Below are 17,340 nucleotides of genomic sequence, written 5' to 3'. Positions count from 1 at the left end.
TTGCAGTTGGAACATTCAACACATCATAACATTGGATTCCACCCAAAGCGTACATACAACCCATTACAAACCCCACTGAAGTGTGCTCACACATAAGAACTTGCATGTTTACATGAATTACACTAATATCCATTATATATGACCATGCAAACTTTTCACACTACCACTTAGTCCTGTACAGTGGTACCTCGGGTTAAGAACTTAATTTGTTCCGGAGGTCAAATTAAACTGAAACTGTTCTGAACCTGAAACACCGCTTTAGCTAATGGGGCATCCCGCTGTACTACCAGAGCACGATTTCTGTTCTCATCCTGAAGCAAAGTTCTTAACCCGAGGTACTATTTCTGGGTTAGCAGAGTCTGTAACCTGAAGCATCTGTAACCTGAAGCGTATGTAACCCAAGGTACCACTGTATGTACAAATTATCCATTTGCCATTATATTTTTGTGTTATAAAGAAATTTGGAACTTTTGTTATATTTTTTCTTGTGCTCTTTGAAACATTTGCATTTCTCATTCTAAGTGAATGCTTTAGATCAGTTTTAATCAGGATTCAGATAATTGTCCATCCCCCCCAAAGATTACATTGACAAAATTTGTAAGAAATTTACCAGTGCCATCTCTGTGCAAGCGCACAAACTTTAGAACTTGTAAATGATAGAAAACAGACCTTGGCAACTACCAGAAGATAAAGTATCTGTCTGACCCTTGTGGCTGTTGAAAACTGACAGGCACTGAAAATATATCTGTCTCACATAACAAGAAACAAGTAAAAATTACTATTGGAGCTTTTTCATTCAGATGCATTTTACTTGTATAATTGGAAAGTTGTTCCTGCATTAATGCTTTATTGGTTACAAAATATTTCTTGATCTAGTTAAGGAAGCCTACATGTAAAAATGGGTTTCTACATACAATGCAGATCGTCTTCTGAATTGGGCTTGTGTACATACAAGGATGCTGCATAGGAGTGAGATGGAGGACTTGTATCACGTCTCCAGGGGTACATGTAGAGTGGCTCTTGTTGGATTGGGACCTCAGGTTTTGAAGACTGGGAGCTTCTGGCACTATCCAATTTTTGCTGTTCTGCTGGAAGCCACGTGCTACTGCCGTTGACTTTCCACCATTTGAATGGTATATATCACACTATGGCATGACTTAGGGCACATGTAGATTTCCTTTTGCACCACATTTTCCAGCGTAGGCTTGTGAGGGGCTCATATGGGAGGCTGGCAATATTTTCTTTAAGTTCTTTCGCAGAGATAGAGGAAGCAAGGAAAGCTGGAGAACGTTCTTATGAGTAGATGTGTTTGTAAATAAGTATATTGGTCTAGCAATTGAAACATTAGACCAGGCCACTTATTCATTCACAAATCTGGCCCCAAGTCGACCAAGCATGCTGTTTCAAGCAGCAGGCTGGCACCTTCCCAAAGCCACATCTTATAGCCAGTTCAACATCCCAGCCTGAGAAATCCCTCATTATCTTATTTATTCTTTAGTTATTCCTTTGTTGTTTTCTGTGGAAGTGTTCTGACAGTGTGCAAATAGCAGTACAGAAACACATTGGGAAGGATAAGAATCCAAATAGCAATTATTTCTTTTTGGTTCTTGACATTTTCAGGAAATAGCCAACTATCAGTTGAAAATGTGTGGAAGGAATTCCACAGCTTAGGTCCTGCTAGGCAATGTAAAAAGACATCACTTGCATGGCCCAGGTATATAAGATGTGCTACATGCCAGTGGGGGTTTGACAGTGAAAATAAGACACGTGAGGCCATTGGATGGGTTAAATTAGGCCACAACGTTATTGATTGCAGATGTAAGCTGGTTTGGCATAAGGCATTCAGTAAACAGCTGCCTTCAACCGGCTGGTTGAACCCAGGATGGGTTGGCTCTGACATGAAGGCCACCCCTTGACATGGGTGAAGTGTGATGTTCCTACCAGTGCTGCCTCTCAGAAGGGGTGCTATGACCCATCAGCACCCATGTGGGCACCCAGACAGTTCTACCTCTTCCAGGACCCTTTTAATGTGCATGTGTATATATTTGCCATGGTTTTTCCACTGGTAAAACATCTCTGACATCAGCTTTACAAAAGATGGCCAGCTCATGACTTGACACGTGAGGATAGCAGCATTGCTGTTGCAATACAATAGCTATTTCTCCGTGTTCTCTCTCTGTTTGTCATGTTTCTTAACAAGCTGAAAATCATCTCACACAGTAGTGTTCCCAAGAACATTCACACTTTCAGAGGGAAACGTGAGTTCCTTCTCCACATAACAACTTCATGACTCTTTTCTTGAACTTCAAATGACTCAGTAACACCTTTTTTCCATCATGGAACCCAAGGTGACATAATTGTGGTTCCCAATCAGTCACCCACCCAGGCACTGAGCAGACCCACAGCTGCTTAGCTTCAGCAGGGTACTGGTCTCATGTGTCTTTTAATAATCAGTAATAAGCAGACAATTATATTCTAGCCAACAGCAGAACACCCTAGTGATAGATTTGCCGCTGGGTCTATAAACTGCCAATGACAAAATAAAGGGTTCTGTGAGGAACATGGAGTCCATGTACACACAGTTCAAAAGACAGACTATTGCAGTGGCTCTTGCTCTGAATTTGAGCATGTGAATCTTAGAGTTGGGAAAGAAGGGACTTGGATGGGCTACAGCTAACTTGTGTTTCTAATTAATGAAGGTTGGGAGTGCTTGTTTTTTGAGTTCAGATGACCTTTAAAGATGATACAAGGCCAAATCAAATCTCTACATTTTTTTATGTTTGCTTTTCGTGTTTTAAAATTCAATAATAGGCAATCGAGAAAGTACACATTATGAAGATCAGGGTTGTTTTCTATATGAATAATTTCCAAAGGGCTTTATTAACATTACCAGATGCATGTTGTAATGATGAGCTGAATGTGCTGATTAATTGATATATTGAATATGAAGAATTACTAGAATGCAGTATCATTTGTCAGCTGAAAGAGTGTGTGTGTGTGTGTGTGTGTGTGTGTGTGTTTGTATATATGTCATCAAATCATCTAGAAATGTACCCCCCAATCATCCGTAATTGCATAACCTGAATTTGCTGGTATGTGATTGAATTCCACTTGAAAATAGCAACCGTCTGTAAGCACCCTTTCTGTGCTATATTAGCAAAAATAATGTGTTAGTTTTTCACCCAATGTATATACCGTATCTATAGCACAGACTTCATTGAAAATGATGTAGAATAAAATGCTTTAAACCCATAACAATGAAATTGGTCAGACAGTGATTATGTAAAACAAGATCAGATAAGAAATTAATACTAGCAAATACAGAAGTGCCTTTATCTTAACCCTTCAGCTGGAAATGAAAGCCAAGAAGTGTCTCACCAGACATATTCCACAAACAGAGCGTCAGTTCAGAGAAGGCCCTCTTCCATGTCACCACACTACAGATCTCATCACAAAGGGCCGTCCCTGGCAATCTTAACACACAGGCAGGTTGATAGTGAAGGAAACAATGCTTATTTATTTATTATTTCTTTCATAAAAAGGAAACACTACTTGCTTGTAGAAAAAACCTCAAAGCGGTTTACAAAAAGCATTTAGGAAGAATATCTGCAGTCGATGCAGGTGTTGCTGGTTTGGTGCTTCACTCATGGTGCTGAACAATGGCACAGTTATTAAAAGCTTTATCTGCACGAACCTTCCCCACCCTCCACTTATAGGTGAGAAGATTTCCTAGTCAAAGTTCCTTCAGTTACAGAGATCAGAACACATTGAGGAAGGAGCAGAGACTCATTTTCTGTTGCCCAAGGTTTTGGAATACATTCTCTATAGAAGTAAATCATTATTCCCCCCCCCCCCAAAAAAAAGAGACCTTTAAAAGTCTGAGAAAATTTTTCCTTCTAATGTTTTATTGCTGTGGGCATATTTGTGCTTCTAATAATGTGAGGTTTGGAGCTAATTTTATTATGTTTATTGTCATTTCACTTATTTGGTTTTTTATTATTATTTGATTGAGGGAGTGTTGGGATTTTTTTTGTTGATCTTTCTTTTTCTTTGTAACACTTTTTACATGTACTAGTGACACGCCAGGTATCCTTCACCCTGTGCTTTGGATTTGGCTTTTCTTTTGTCATTCTTTTTCTTAAATTATGTACTTTGCATTTGTCTCCGTTGAATTTTATTTTGTTAGTTTCCCAGCCTAGTTTTCACAGTTACACAAGGTGTGGGTTTTTTTAATTCCACCCCCACCCAGTCTTCTGAAGTGTTAGTTAACCCTCACAGTTTGGTGTAACCTGTAATTTTGACGAGACTTCCCTCCATCCCTTCATTTAAGCCATTCATAATCATGTACCAGCCTCAGGACAGAGTCCTGCAGCATCTGACTTGAAAGCATACTCCCATTTGTTGAGAAGCTATTGATGGGCATCCCTTTATGATTTACCAACCGGTTCTAAATTCACCTGATGGTATAGACAAGTTACAGTTTGTGCTGTTTTGTAACTGTTCCCCCCCTCCCGTTTTTATTCTACATCAGCTTTCCCCCCTAACTGTTCTATTATTCTACATCAACTTGGGGCATGTGTGTAGGCAGCTTAATTAATAAGACAAATCTTATTATCATTTAGCCCACATTTAGCCAGTTTGCCAATCAAATACCAGTTTGCTAACCAAACTGCTTTGCCAGACTCAAGATAAAATGCCCACAGCATCCCCACAATCCATTAAGTTAGCAACTTGATTAGTCTGGTAGGATATACTGTATTCTCAACAAATTAAATGGTGTGTGTGTGTGTGTGTGTGTGTGTGTGTGTGTGTGTGTCAAGGACCAAATATGCAAGACAGTGGGAATAGATATTCAGTTCAACACTACTCAGTGATGATGAAGAAGGGCTTATCCACACTTAACTTTTAACTTTCCTCCGCTCTTTCCGGGCATGGGCAGGGATTTAAAGCTCTGTGTCTGAGCGCCCCCCCCCCCTTTTCTTGCTCCAGAGTTTTCCTCGTGAAAACCTTCTCTTTAAAGTTCAGTCAGAGCAAAAAAAAACAATGCTCGAGAGCGGAGTGTTAAAGCATGGATCCCTGCCTGGAAAAGAGCAGGTCAAAAGGTAGGCAGAAATATATGTTTAAGTAATCCAGAGAACCACCATAGCAAGCACAGAACAAAACATTTGCATTCTGTTCAAATGGGCATCTCATCGCAAATACAGCTTTAAAATACAGCTTTAAAAATTAATAAAACTTCAGTGAAGATATGATACTTTTTCTGCACTAACTAAAAAAGAGGTCCTGGTTTACATGGAAGAGAGACTATATAGGTAAAGAAATTAAGAAACTTTTCTTCATCATGTAAGCAGGCACCAACATCCCTTGCGTGAAAAGTCCGTAACTAACCACTGAGAGGCAAGAGTTTGGGAACATCTGTTCCTTTCCAAACTGAAAAGCAGTATAAAGCAGTCTATTAAATTACATGTAAATTAATGCTGAGAACATAAGCAACAGCTTCCTCCAGCCTGGTAACACGTGCTTCCAGCTGTCAGGAGCTATCTGGCACCTCCCGATGCCTCACATTTCCTAACTACTTTGATTTCACTGGCATAGAATTGGTGAGGGGTGACCACATGCTGCTACCTCAGACAACACCAGCTTTCATCACCTTAAAGCTATTAGGAAGCCCACAACGTTCACTCTGCCTTTCTAGTTTTCCTGCAAGCGCTTGGTGCGTTTTCTCTGTCTGACATATGATGTTGATAAAAGGGAGCATGTTCTACAGGGATATTATGTTCAGGAATGCAGTAAGAGATAGATCAGGCATATTGATGAAAATTTAAAGCAAATGATTTTATTCGCCACCTACATTGTCCTCAGAATGGGGTACCCATCTCTCTATGCGGCTGCTTGAAATGGCTGGATCAGACCACAGAGTTTAACCCCTTCACCTGCTTCCCCAAACAAATCAGACTAAAGTATATATAACTGCATCCCTTGCTATTATTGTCTCTTTTGTATCTCACACCTTCAAAAGTTAGGTTGTAATCTCCTTGAGGCAGAAATACGTCCTTCTTGCTAATGATACCCTATAGAGCATACATTTATGGTACAGTGGTGCCTCGCAAGACGAAAATAATTTGTTCCGCGAGTCTTTTCGTCTTGCGATGTTTTTCATCTTGCGAAGCACGGTCCGTTGCAACTGCGCCTCTTCAAGCGGCTTTAAGAAAAAAGCGCAAGACGTTTTCATCTTGCGAAGCAAGCCCATAGGGAAATTCGTCTAGCGAAGCAACGCAAAACCGAAAAACCCTTTCGTCTAGCGAGCTTTTCGTCTTGCGAGGCATTCGTCTTGTGGGGCACCACTGTACTATATAAATCATCATCCTCGAGTGGCATGCTGCTAATGTGAACTTGTGCATCTCAGCCTTATACAAAGTTACAAATAATGAAAGCTGATCCTTTTGGTCCAGTGGGGCACTGCCCCACCAACCTCATTCTGCCCTCAGCCAGCCACCACCTGCCTGCCTTCCAACATACAAGTAGCCCAGGGGGTAGACCTGGCTGTTAGATTCCTCTTACTCCTCCACAGTCTGTTTTGCCTTTGTAAAACACAGCTGGGAGAAGGATGGGGACAAAACTAGAACTAGTTGGGTCTGCCTGACATTGGTTCTGGCTCCACCCCTCTGCCTGTTACCCTACCTGTCCCAATGAGCATAGAAGTTACAGGGAACCAGGCAGAGGGCCTTCTCGGTAGTGGCACCCGCCCTGTGGAATGCCCTCCCACCAGATGTCAAAGAGAAAAACAAATACCAGACTTTTAGAAGACATCTGAAGGCAGCCCTGTTTAGGGAAGCTTTTAATATTTAATAGATTATTGTATTTTAATATTCTGTTGAAAGCCGCCCAGAGTGGCTGGGGAAACCCAACCAGATGGGTGGGGTATAAATAATAATAATAATAATAATTATTATTATTATTATTATTATTATTATTATTATTATTATTATTATTATTATTATATGCCCCAAGGCAGGCCATAAATTCCATGGGAAGCTGTGGAGTTGTTTTTAAAATATAAAATGACACCCATAAGGTTATTGTGTCAATGCATTTCTTGATCAAAATTTTCCAAGAGTTGTGCTTGCCATTAATCACTTGCTGACATATTTAACATTTTAAGTTGGAGAGACAATTCCTGCCTGCTATGTAACAGTATTTTATATATCAGCTGTTTTATAACAATAGCATTTGAAATGCCCTATTTGGTTTTCTCATGACAGAATGAGGCTTTTGTGTTTTTCAGCTGAAGTAAACAGCAAGGACAATCATTAGTTTATGTTTTATTACTTTTCATTATGCTGTCACAATCCCTCAAATATATATATTTTAGAACTACATGTGGATTGCAAATATTGAATTCCACAACTATTTCCTCATAAACAGAGACTTTATTTTCTGTCGCATTAAATTAAACTCTGTGACTTAGGAGCTTGGGATATATATTGCATGAAGCAGTGTGCATTGTCTTCCATGGTTATTGCTTTTTTCAAGGAACAAAATACCAAAATTGGCTTGCTTTGAGCAAAGGAAGAATGAGCTGAGTGACAGTGCAATAACCCTTCTCCTTTCAGGTTCCTTTTTGCCTCAAAATCACCGTTCCCAACAGTTTTTCACCCACAGAGCTCTCCTCGGAAAATGATTTTGCACTTTATGTGCCCAGGAGCCAATAACACACCAGAGGTAGTGTTGGGGGAGACAAGGCTGCAACATAATTGCCATTAGAGTCACAGGAAGAGTTGACATGTCACAAGGCAAAGATCATGTGTTTTGGTTGCCCAGCTGCTAACCAATATTCCCTCTCCAGCCCACCAGCTTGTTGTTGTTTAGTCGTTTAGTCATGTTCGACTCTTTGTGACCCCATGGACCAGAGCGCTCCTGTCTTCCACTGCCTCCCACAGTTTGTTCAAACTCATGCTGGTAGCTTCGAGAACACTGTCCAACCATCTCGTCCTCTGTCGTCCCCTTCTCCTTGTGCCCTCAATCTTTCCCAACATCAGGGTCTTTTCCAGGGAGTCTTCTCTTCTCATGAGGTGGCCAAAGTATTGGAGCCTCAGCTTCAGGATCTGTCCTTCCAGTGAGCACTCAGGGCTGATTTCCTTCAGAATGGATAGGTTTGGTCTTCTTACAGTCCATGGGACTCTCAAGAGTCTCCTCCAGCACCATAATTCAAAAGCATCAGTTCTTCGGCGACCAGCCTTCTTTATGGTCCAGCTCTCACTTCCATACATCACTACTGGGAAAACCATAGCTTTAACTATAAAAAATGAGTTCATGGGCATCAGGGGCCCATTCTGGCACAGGGCTTTTCTAGAAAGGCCCCACCTACAACTTCGCCCCCTCCAAGCTGAGGCTAAGACCTTCAAGATGGCACCCACAAAAGACCCCTTATGAAAGCCATCCTAGATGACTGTTGATCCTGCACCAGAAAATTATATTGTAGGGGGCAAAGAGACAAAGTTTATTGGAGGAGGGCAGTGAGCACCACACATTATCTTTTAGGCTCACAAATGAAACATGGATACACGAGAATGGCAAGACAGTGGTACATCCGGTTGCGGACCAGATCTCCGGTCGGATCCCGAGGTTTCCGAAACCGGAGGGACCACTGCTGCACATGTGCGCGCGGCGAAACACTTCCAGGTTTGCCGCTTTCGCAACCCGAAAGTTACATTACCTGAGGGTAACATAAGCCAAGGTGCTACTGTATGTTTAAAAAGGTAAAGGGACCTGTGACCATTAGGTCCAGTTGTGACCGACTCTGGGGTTGCGGCGCTCATCTTGTTTATTGGCCGAGGGAGCCGGCATACAGCTTCCAGGTCATGTGGCCAGCATGACTAAGCCTCTTCTGGTGAACCAGAGCAGCACGCAGAAATGCCGTTTAGCTTCTCGCCAGAGCAGTACCTATTTATCTACTTTCACTTTGATGTGCTTTCGAACTGCTAGGTTGGCAGGAGCAGGGACTGAGCAACGGGAGCTCACCCTGTCCGGGGATTCGAACCGCCCACCTTCTGATCGGCAAGTCCTAGGTTCTGTGGTTTAACCCACAGCACCACCCGCGTCCCGACTGTATGTTTACATGGCTTTAAAATTATGAAAGCGACTATGTAAAATAAAATTCTTTGGATATGATTCTTACACCCCTTGGTCCCTGTTCCCACTGAAGAAGCATTTGGCATCCAGAACTCATTCAGAGACACCTGTATGACACACATTCTATGATCCCCAAAAAAGGTTCTTAGGGCCAAAATCCCCACTTTACAGTAGTGTGTGTCTGTGTGTGTGTGTGTGTGTGTGTGTGTGTGTGTGTGTGTTTGCATGTTTGTTTAAACATTGCTACACCAATATTAATTAATGCTGTTAAAGAAAAGTATTCTTAATATGTAGAAAGGGCCTTTGTTTATATATCACAGAAGTCCAAGTAGTTTACCCTGCATGGTGAAAAATCAGCATGGAAAGGGAGATTTTGAACTGAAAAATTTCCATAATGGAAAAGGATTAAGCAGCTTCTCTTCACTCTGGCTTGCAGCTTGGCACTGATTTTTGTATTTGTCTTTAAAAAGAACTGTGGAGGGATAAAAACCGAAATGGCTCCCTATAATGTAAAGCCTGCTTCTGGCACAGAATAAAATATTGGCAGCCCTATAACTAAGCATTTTAGGTGCTAAAAAGCTTCCGAATACATTACTAGACTATATTTCTCAAATGAAAAAGCTTTAAATTGAGACTCCATCAAATTTTTGTGTTGGTGTTTAGGTCTGTGAATAATGTTATGGTTCTTAAGTTTGTTCACTTTTCTCTGTTAGCTGATTAATTCATTCAGGCTGCTATCTACTACAGTGGTACCTCGGGTTAAGTACTTAATTCGTTCCGGAGGTCCGCACTTAACCTGAAACTGTTCTTAACCTGAAGCACCACTTTAGCTAATGGGGCCTCCTACTACTGCTGCGCAGCTGGAGCACGATTTCTGTTCTCATCCTGAAGCAAAGTTCTTAACCTGAAGCACTATTTCTGGGTTAGCGGAGTCTGTAACCTGAAGCGTATGTAACCCGAGGTACCACTGTACTTAGTTAAGGCACTGTAGCTGCTTGCTTAAAGGCACTTTGGAGGTCAATAAGCCCAGTGGCTGATTCCAATGTAACTAATTTGTACAGGGATTTATTTATTTTTACTTGACGAGGAAGGGTCACTCTGCTATTATTTTAGTTATGCCTTTCCCTGGCCAATTGCTTGGAGCAATTGCAGACCTCTGTGGCTGCCTAGGATGGAGCTTAGTCTTGCTGGCCACATGACCTGGAAAAACTGTCTGCGGACAAACGTCGGCTTCCTTGGATGTGAAGCCAGTAAAGCGAGATGAGCACCGCAACCCCAGAGTCATCCGTGACTGGACTTAACTGTCAGGGGTCCTTTACCTTTACCTTTTAGGATGGAGCAGGGAACTGCTGCCCATCAGGAGCTCCCTATAGCATGTATCAGTGCCAAACATGTTTGTAAGTACCTTGTGTCATAAAAAGCCTATATGGTAGGGGTACATTCAATGAATGTTCCATCTGAAGCAATCCTGAGTTACAGAGGTCATAATTTTAACTTATCTTGGAGTTTTATATTTTCTCTTACAATAAAATAACAACTTTCTTTTCTTTGTGATCATACTTCTGCTTGGTGTTTTTTAAAACAACAACAACAATATTAGGTAATTATTTTAAAACAGGATTAAAGAAGAAGAATTTATAGTTTCTATGAGTTTTCACTTCTCCCATCTGATATATACCATTCTCTGCTCTACCATTATCCTGGTCTTTGAAGTTCTAGCTTATCTTGCTGAAAGATGAGTTACTGGATTAGATAAGTCGTCGTCTGCCCCCACCCCCAGACAGTAACTTCCAACTTCTCTATGTAAAATAGCTTAGAGATTTGTTAATTGGTTTTTATTCTTGACGTGAAGATTTCTTTGGAAGGGTTGAGCTCACCAGACTCCAGTCTTTAAATTGAAACACTGTTCCAACTATAAAATACTTCAATCATTTAATGTAAGTGCTCTGAAATCAGGACTAGGGGTCTTAAAATGTATCTATTATATTTGATGGCGGGGGAAGGAAGCAGCATTTCTCAAGCAATCTGTTGTGAACAGTATAATGTTGCATAAGTAAGTTTGCATGACTGCAGTGCTGAGAAAAAACAAGTTTCAAGTTACTTTGGCTCTATCATTCATTCCTCCAGGATCATTTCTTTTTGTTTGGTATCTAATCACATTGCTTAGCAAAATACAGACAGAGGAAAGAAAGTAAACAACACTAATTGTTACAGCCGAGCAATTACAACATTTTCCTAACTAGACTTTCCAAGTTTCATCTTTCCTTACAGTTCGCAGACAAATGGGTGCCTAAGGAGAACACAATTCAACCTTTTGCTAACTAAGAGATAGGGGTTGCATTGGCAGGGGCAAGAGGCTGATCTTCTATGATATGGCCACAAGTAAACTGCTCAAACTGCAAATGTAACATTAGGATCTCTGGGCTTTATCAGACTCAAGGTTTTTGTAGACCAACATTTTGTTTCCAGCTGGCTTTGGAAACTCACAAGCAGGGACATGAAGTTGATAAGACTATAGCTCAGCCAGTGTAGCCACAATAAATCTGGATCATCATAGCCATGTATAAAACATTTGTCCCATTTGTAACATATCTGTCTCCTTCTCCATACGGGTGAGACTGTGGTCTAAACCACTGAGCCTCTTGGGCTTGCTAATTGGAAGGTCGTGGTTCGAATCCCTGCGACGAGGTGAGCTCCCGTTGCTCCATCCCAGCTCCTGCCAACCTAGCAGTTCGAAAGCACACCAGTGCAAGTAGAGAAATAGGTACCTCTGCGGCAGGAAGGTAAACGACGTTTCCATGCACTCTGGCTTCTGTCACGGTGTTCCATAGTGCCAGAAGCGGGTTAGTCATTCTGGCCACATAACCCAGAAAGCTGTCTGTGGACAAACGCTGGCTCCCTCTGCCTGAAAGCGAGATGAGTGCCACAACCCCATAGTCGCCTTTGACTGGACTTAACTGTCCAGGGGTCCTTTACCCTTACCATGGCCAGGCAAAGAAAATAACCACAGCCTTAGCCATGTCCCATTCTATTTCCAGTGGAAGTACCTGAGGACATTACCTGTATGAGTCTCAAGATCACACATCCTATCTACACATTCATAAGCCATTGTGGCAAACTGGTCAAAGAGCTGTCATATAAGCATATGTGCAAATTCTCACATTTTAATTTAATACTAACAGCTCAACGTTTATGTACAAGCATTTTATACCTAGACATGTGAACAAGCTGGTGGGGGAGCACACTTGAGTGGTTCTTCTCATGTTCAGGGGTAGACTTTTGTAGTATAGTGCATGGAGTGAGGAGGAGGAGGAGGAGGAGGAGGAGGAGGAGGAGGAGGAGAAGAAGAAGAAGAAGAAGAAGAAGAAGAAGAAGAAGAAGAAGAGTACTCTGCTCACCTGACTGTGTTGCCCAGCCACTCTGGGTGGCGTCCAACAAAATATAAAAACACAGTGACAAAATTTGGTGTGCTCTCTAAATAGTTCTTATTTTCACAATCATTCATTTTGGTATGGTTGCTTTTTATGGATCCTCTCAGTAAAGGTAAAGGTAAAGGTAAAGGAACCCCTGACCATTAAGTCCAGTCGCAGACAACTCTGGGGTTGCGGTGCTCATCTCGCTTTACTGGCTGAGGGAGCCGGCGTTTGTTCACAGACAGTTTTTTCTGGGTCATGTGGCCAGCATGACTAAGCCGCTTCTGGCAAACCAGAGCAGTGCATGGAAACACCGGTTACCTTCCCGCCGGATCAGTACCTATTTATCTACTTGCACTGGCGTGCTTTCAAACTGCTAGGTTGGCAGGAGCAGGGACCGAACAACGGGAGCTCACCCCGTAACGGGGATTTGAACCGCCAACCTTCTGATCATCAAGTCCTAGGCTCTGTGGTTTAACCCACAGCGCCACCCGCATCCCTCAGTAGGTACCCATATAAATACAGGCTTTATTTTTATTACTATTACTACTATTTTGCGCCTCCTCGGCTCTACACCCTGTGTGGTGGAACCACCCACACCGCCCTAAATCCGGCTCTGTCTGTTTGCAAAATATACATGGCCTAATGTATAAGGGCAAATGTGCATGCATATAAGAAGCATTTTTGAGATGTTTCATGCATCATACAGGTTAGTAGAATGAAGGGAGAAAGATTTTTAAATGGAACATTGTGCAAAACGTTACTGGTTCAAAAGACAAACAAAATGCTTAGTTTCATTGATTTCTTTCTGTTTTCTGTTTCCTTTCTGCCTGGTTCAATCCATTGATTTTCTTCGATTGTGCAATCTTTCTTATAGTTTGTGAATTTCAATACCTGCAGACGAATAGCTGCTAAGGATTAGGGGGCTGGCTTTCATGGGTGGAGTTGATGTATCTCATTGCTACATACACCCTTATTTTTTCTTCCCCCATTCTGTATAAAAACAGATTGGGGGTGTCTCAGCTGTTCCTCAAGGACATTCACTGATTTTCATGGCTGAGTTGGGATTTAAACCCTGATCTTCCAGGTCCTAGTCTGACACTCACCGCACTAACTCACCTTCTGTTATAAGCTAGAGTTAGGGTGTATCAAGATGGATGTTTATTGTAGGATGGGTGCTGTCACTGGCGGAGTAAGAGGAATGTGAGGGGAGCGCATCGCCCCGGCAGCACGATCCTGGTAGGGTGCCATCACGGCCCAGCCCCCCTGCGCTGGGTGCCACACCCCTGAAGGCAGCACGTCACGCCCCCAGGACACGCGCCACGCCTCTGCTGGCAGTGCGCCATGCCCCCAGGTTGCGCGCCAGCCCTGCCCTCACCTGCTCTCCGCCCCCCGGGGCCGGAGCATGAAGCTCCACCACTGTTCAAGTGTGGAAGGGAAACCCCACATAGATTGCAGTGCAGTAATCCAGTCTTTATGACTTCTTGTGGCTATGTTATGGTATGCTCTAGAGCAGACATGGCCCCCTATTTCGGGACTACAATTCCCATCATCCCTGACCACTGGTCCTGTTAGCTAGGGGTGAGGTGATGGGAGTTGTAGTCCCGAAATAGGGGGCCATGTCTGCTCTAGAGCATACCATAACATAGCCACAAGAAGTCATAAAGTCTCTGCACTATTCTCTGGTCCCAATCCCAAAGGTAGGATTGCAACCACTGTAAAACAGTGCCCCCACGTTCCATTCCCTGGAGCCTGTCCTTGGTCAATGGTATCAAAAGTTGATAAGCGGGCAGAAAGCAGGAGGAAGGCCACACTCCCTTCTCCTGCTTTTTTATATGTTTGAGAAAGGAAATATGAATATTGTTCTCAGCACCAGTTGTGCTTCACTTTGCTTCACTAAAAGATTGAATTTGGTTGCCTTCTAATGTGCTGTTACTCCGTTTCTTGACTTGGGTTTTTTTATGTTGTCTTGTGATAAATGCTTAACACTGATTTTTTCAAAAAGATTTTTTCAAAACACTGATTTTTTTCAAAAAGAAAATCAAAAATGATTTTCAAAAGCCAGCTCTAATATTTTTCACATCCTAGATATAGCATTAACCATTTTGTTTGTATTATACCTTTTCATACCTGCTTCTCCCTCTTCTTCACTGTTCCTTAGCCTTGTTATTTCTTTGGAGTGGCTACGGGCCAGCCATTTGATTCCTGATTTTCACAATGATATTTCTGTTAATTTAAGTTTTACATACCTTGTTATAAGTCAGTGTTCTCTCTGCATGAAGGAAGAGTGAGAATGAAGCCTTTCTCTTTTCCTGGCCCTCACATCCTCCTTTGCCAGTGGGGTAGGCTGGGGAAGAAATTAAACTGGTGCTGGCAAAAAGGTTGGGGTTGAGGCTCACTTTGAGATGGGGATGCCCTACCTAACACGGAAGGCTGGTGATAACCAAATTTTTGCTGATACCTGCTAACCATTACCATTTTACTGTAAAATACTTTCTAGACTTCCTATTCAGCAGTACTGTTGTGTGTAATAATTTGAATTGATTCTAAGGCATTTTCTTTTTAATTCTATAAAGAAACTTTACAATTATAATAAAGTCATGCACCCACCCTTGCAAATTCCCTGTGCAGTTCCAGCCTTATTAAATGCATTGTTGAGGGGAATCAGACTTTTAAACGTTTTCTCGGCCATTCAAACATCTAAGCTATTCCAGTGACACAAATACCAACCAACCAATCAATGGCCTTTATTGGCATAGAAAAAGTGCAACGTACACATGGATCAGAACAGTTAATGAAACTTAGTAGGAGATACTTTAGGATAAAACTGTCCAGACATTGTGAGGTACAAAAATGGCTCTTAGGACCTATGGTGACGTAATTTCATGGCGCCACTCAAAAATCTTGCCACATTCTCCACAACCTCATTACTACAATTGTTCAGCAGATAGGACACCCTTCAATAAGGGAGATTTTTGCATAAGATGGGCAATAAAATAAGACGTGTGATGGATTCAACCTGTTTTGTGCCACAAAGGCAGTATCTTTGAAAGTATGGGGTTTTCGAAAATCTGCCTTGCACAACTGCAGATGGTAAGACATTAAATCTTCAATTAAATCTTTAAATACCTAGGCACAAATACATTACAGTGGTGCCCTGCAAGACGAATGCCTCGCAAGACGAAAAACTCGCTAGACGAAATAGTTTTCCGTTTTTTGAGTCGTTCCACAATGACCGCTCCCCGCTTAAAACGGGGGGCGGCCTTTGCGTGGACACGTGCAGCCCCTAGATCTAGAGCGGCCCCAACAGCATAGGCTTGGCTTTGCCTTCCCTCAGGTGGGATACCTGGAGGTCTCCGCCTACCTCAGTCAGTTGTCCAATCCCACCTGGGGGAAGCGTTGCCAAGGAGACCAGGCCAGGTAGGGGAGGGATTACCTGCCCACACAATAGAGGGAGGATCTTACCTAGGAATCCTCACTTGGCTCCAGAGCTTCTCCCACCCTACCCACCCTCAGTTAATGTCTTATTTTGCAGGTTAACTTTTCTTCACAGGTATGCGGGCGCTGCTACGTTAAGGTCGCTGTTAAAGGGCCGGAAAGGAATTTCCCTGCATTGGCAGGTTTTGCCTTTCCCGTAGCAAAACGTCACAACTTTGGCGGTATCAGGCCTTGGGCGGAATCCTTTTGTCCATCTTCCTCTTGCGGCGGCGATACCAGGGTTCCCCGTTAAAGGGGTTTTCTGAAGGGAGGCTTTGGCCGTACACCGAAAGGTCGTCATTGCTCTCTCCTGCGGCGGCGGCGTTACGGGGGCGGCCATCTCTGCTTGAACATATGTTCTCCAGAGCCGGCCCATCCCCCCCCCACACACACACTGGATAACCCTGATGCTCCCTAGGTCCCCGGCTGGGGACCGGGGAGGGAGAACACCCAATGCCTGAGCCAAGGTCTACCCACATTTGAAATTTAATAAAGTTGTGGCCAATTTAATCCCATAGCACGTTGTCTTGAGTCATTATTCCGTGCAGGACCGTGCAGGATCTAGCGACTCCGCCTGTCCACGCAAGATGAATTTCCCTATGGGCTTGCTTCGCAAGACGAAACGTCTTGCGACTTCTTGCGAGTTTGTTTCCTTTTTCTTAAAGCTGCTAAGCCGTTAATAGCCGCTAAGCCGTTAATAGCCGCTAATAGCTGCTAAGCCGCTAATAGCCGTGCTTCGCAAGATGAAAAACCCGCAAGACGAAGAGACTCGCGGAACGGATTAATTTCGTCTTGCGAGGCACCACTGTATAAACTTGCCAAATTTCTACAGCTGCAGAGTCTTCAGGTATCCACACGAAAGCTTATACCCAGAACAAACTTAGTTGGTCTCTAAGGTGTAACTGGACAATTTTTTAATTTTTTTAATTTACTTCGACTGCGTCAGACCAACACGACTACTTACCTGAATCTAGAGTCTTCAGGGTGAGAGAAACAGTTTGATGGATTGACACAGCAGGCTTTTATATTATAGTGGCCACTGTAGGTACAGATCAGGGCATAATAAATAACTGGCCTCAGCTAGCATTTTTATAATGTATTTGAGACCTTAGCCTGTCTATGGGCCCAGCCTTACTTTCCCTTAAGTCCATACCTCTTCACCCCATTTTCAGTTTGGTTCAGGGCTGTGATTTTTGCCTTGAATTTTAGTAGAGGAAAGAACCCTGAAACCCTGTGTTTTCCCGTTCATTCTTCCTATAATCAATAGGTTTGCTTTTTGTGTCTTCTCCACTTTCAGCTCCACCCACTGTGGCAGAGA

General features: G+C 42.7%; 2 protein-coding genes across 3 annotated transcripts in view; one reads left to right on the top strand and one right to left on the bottom strand.

The window, feature by feature from the left end:
- FAM227B (family with sequence similarity 227 member B) overlaps positions 1 to 17,340 on the top strand; it is a 117,649-nt gene that overhangs the window by 31,831 nt on the left and 68,478 nt on the right. The window lies entirely within an intron of this gene.
- The window catches only part of FGF7 (fibroblast growth factor 7), a 55,116-nt gene that overhangs the window by 3,128 nt on the left and 34,648 nt on the right, over positions 1 to 17,340 (bottom strand). The gene's annotated exons all lie outside the window — the stretch shown is intronic.

This window comes from Podarcis bocagei (assembly GCF_964188305.1).
Source record: "Podarcis bocagei genome assembly, chromosome: 14".
Lineage (NCBI taxonomy): Eukaryota > Metazoa > Chordata > Lepidosauria > Squamata > Lacertidae > Podarcis > Podarcis bocagei.
The sequence above is the reverse complement of the archived record's forward strand: the minus strand, read 5'-3'. Positions and strand labels throughout refer to the sequence as shown.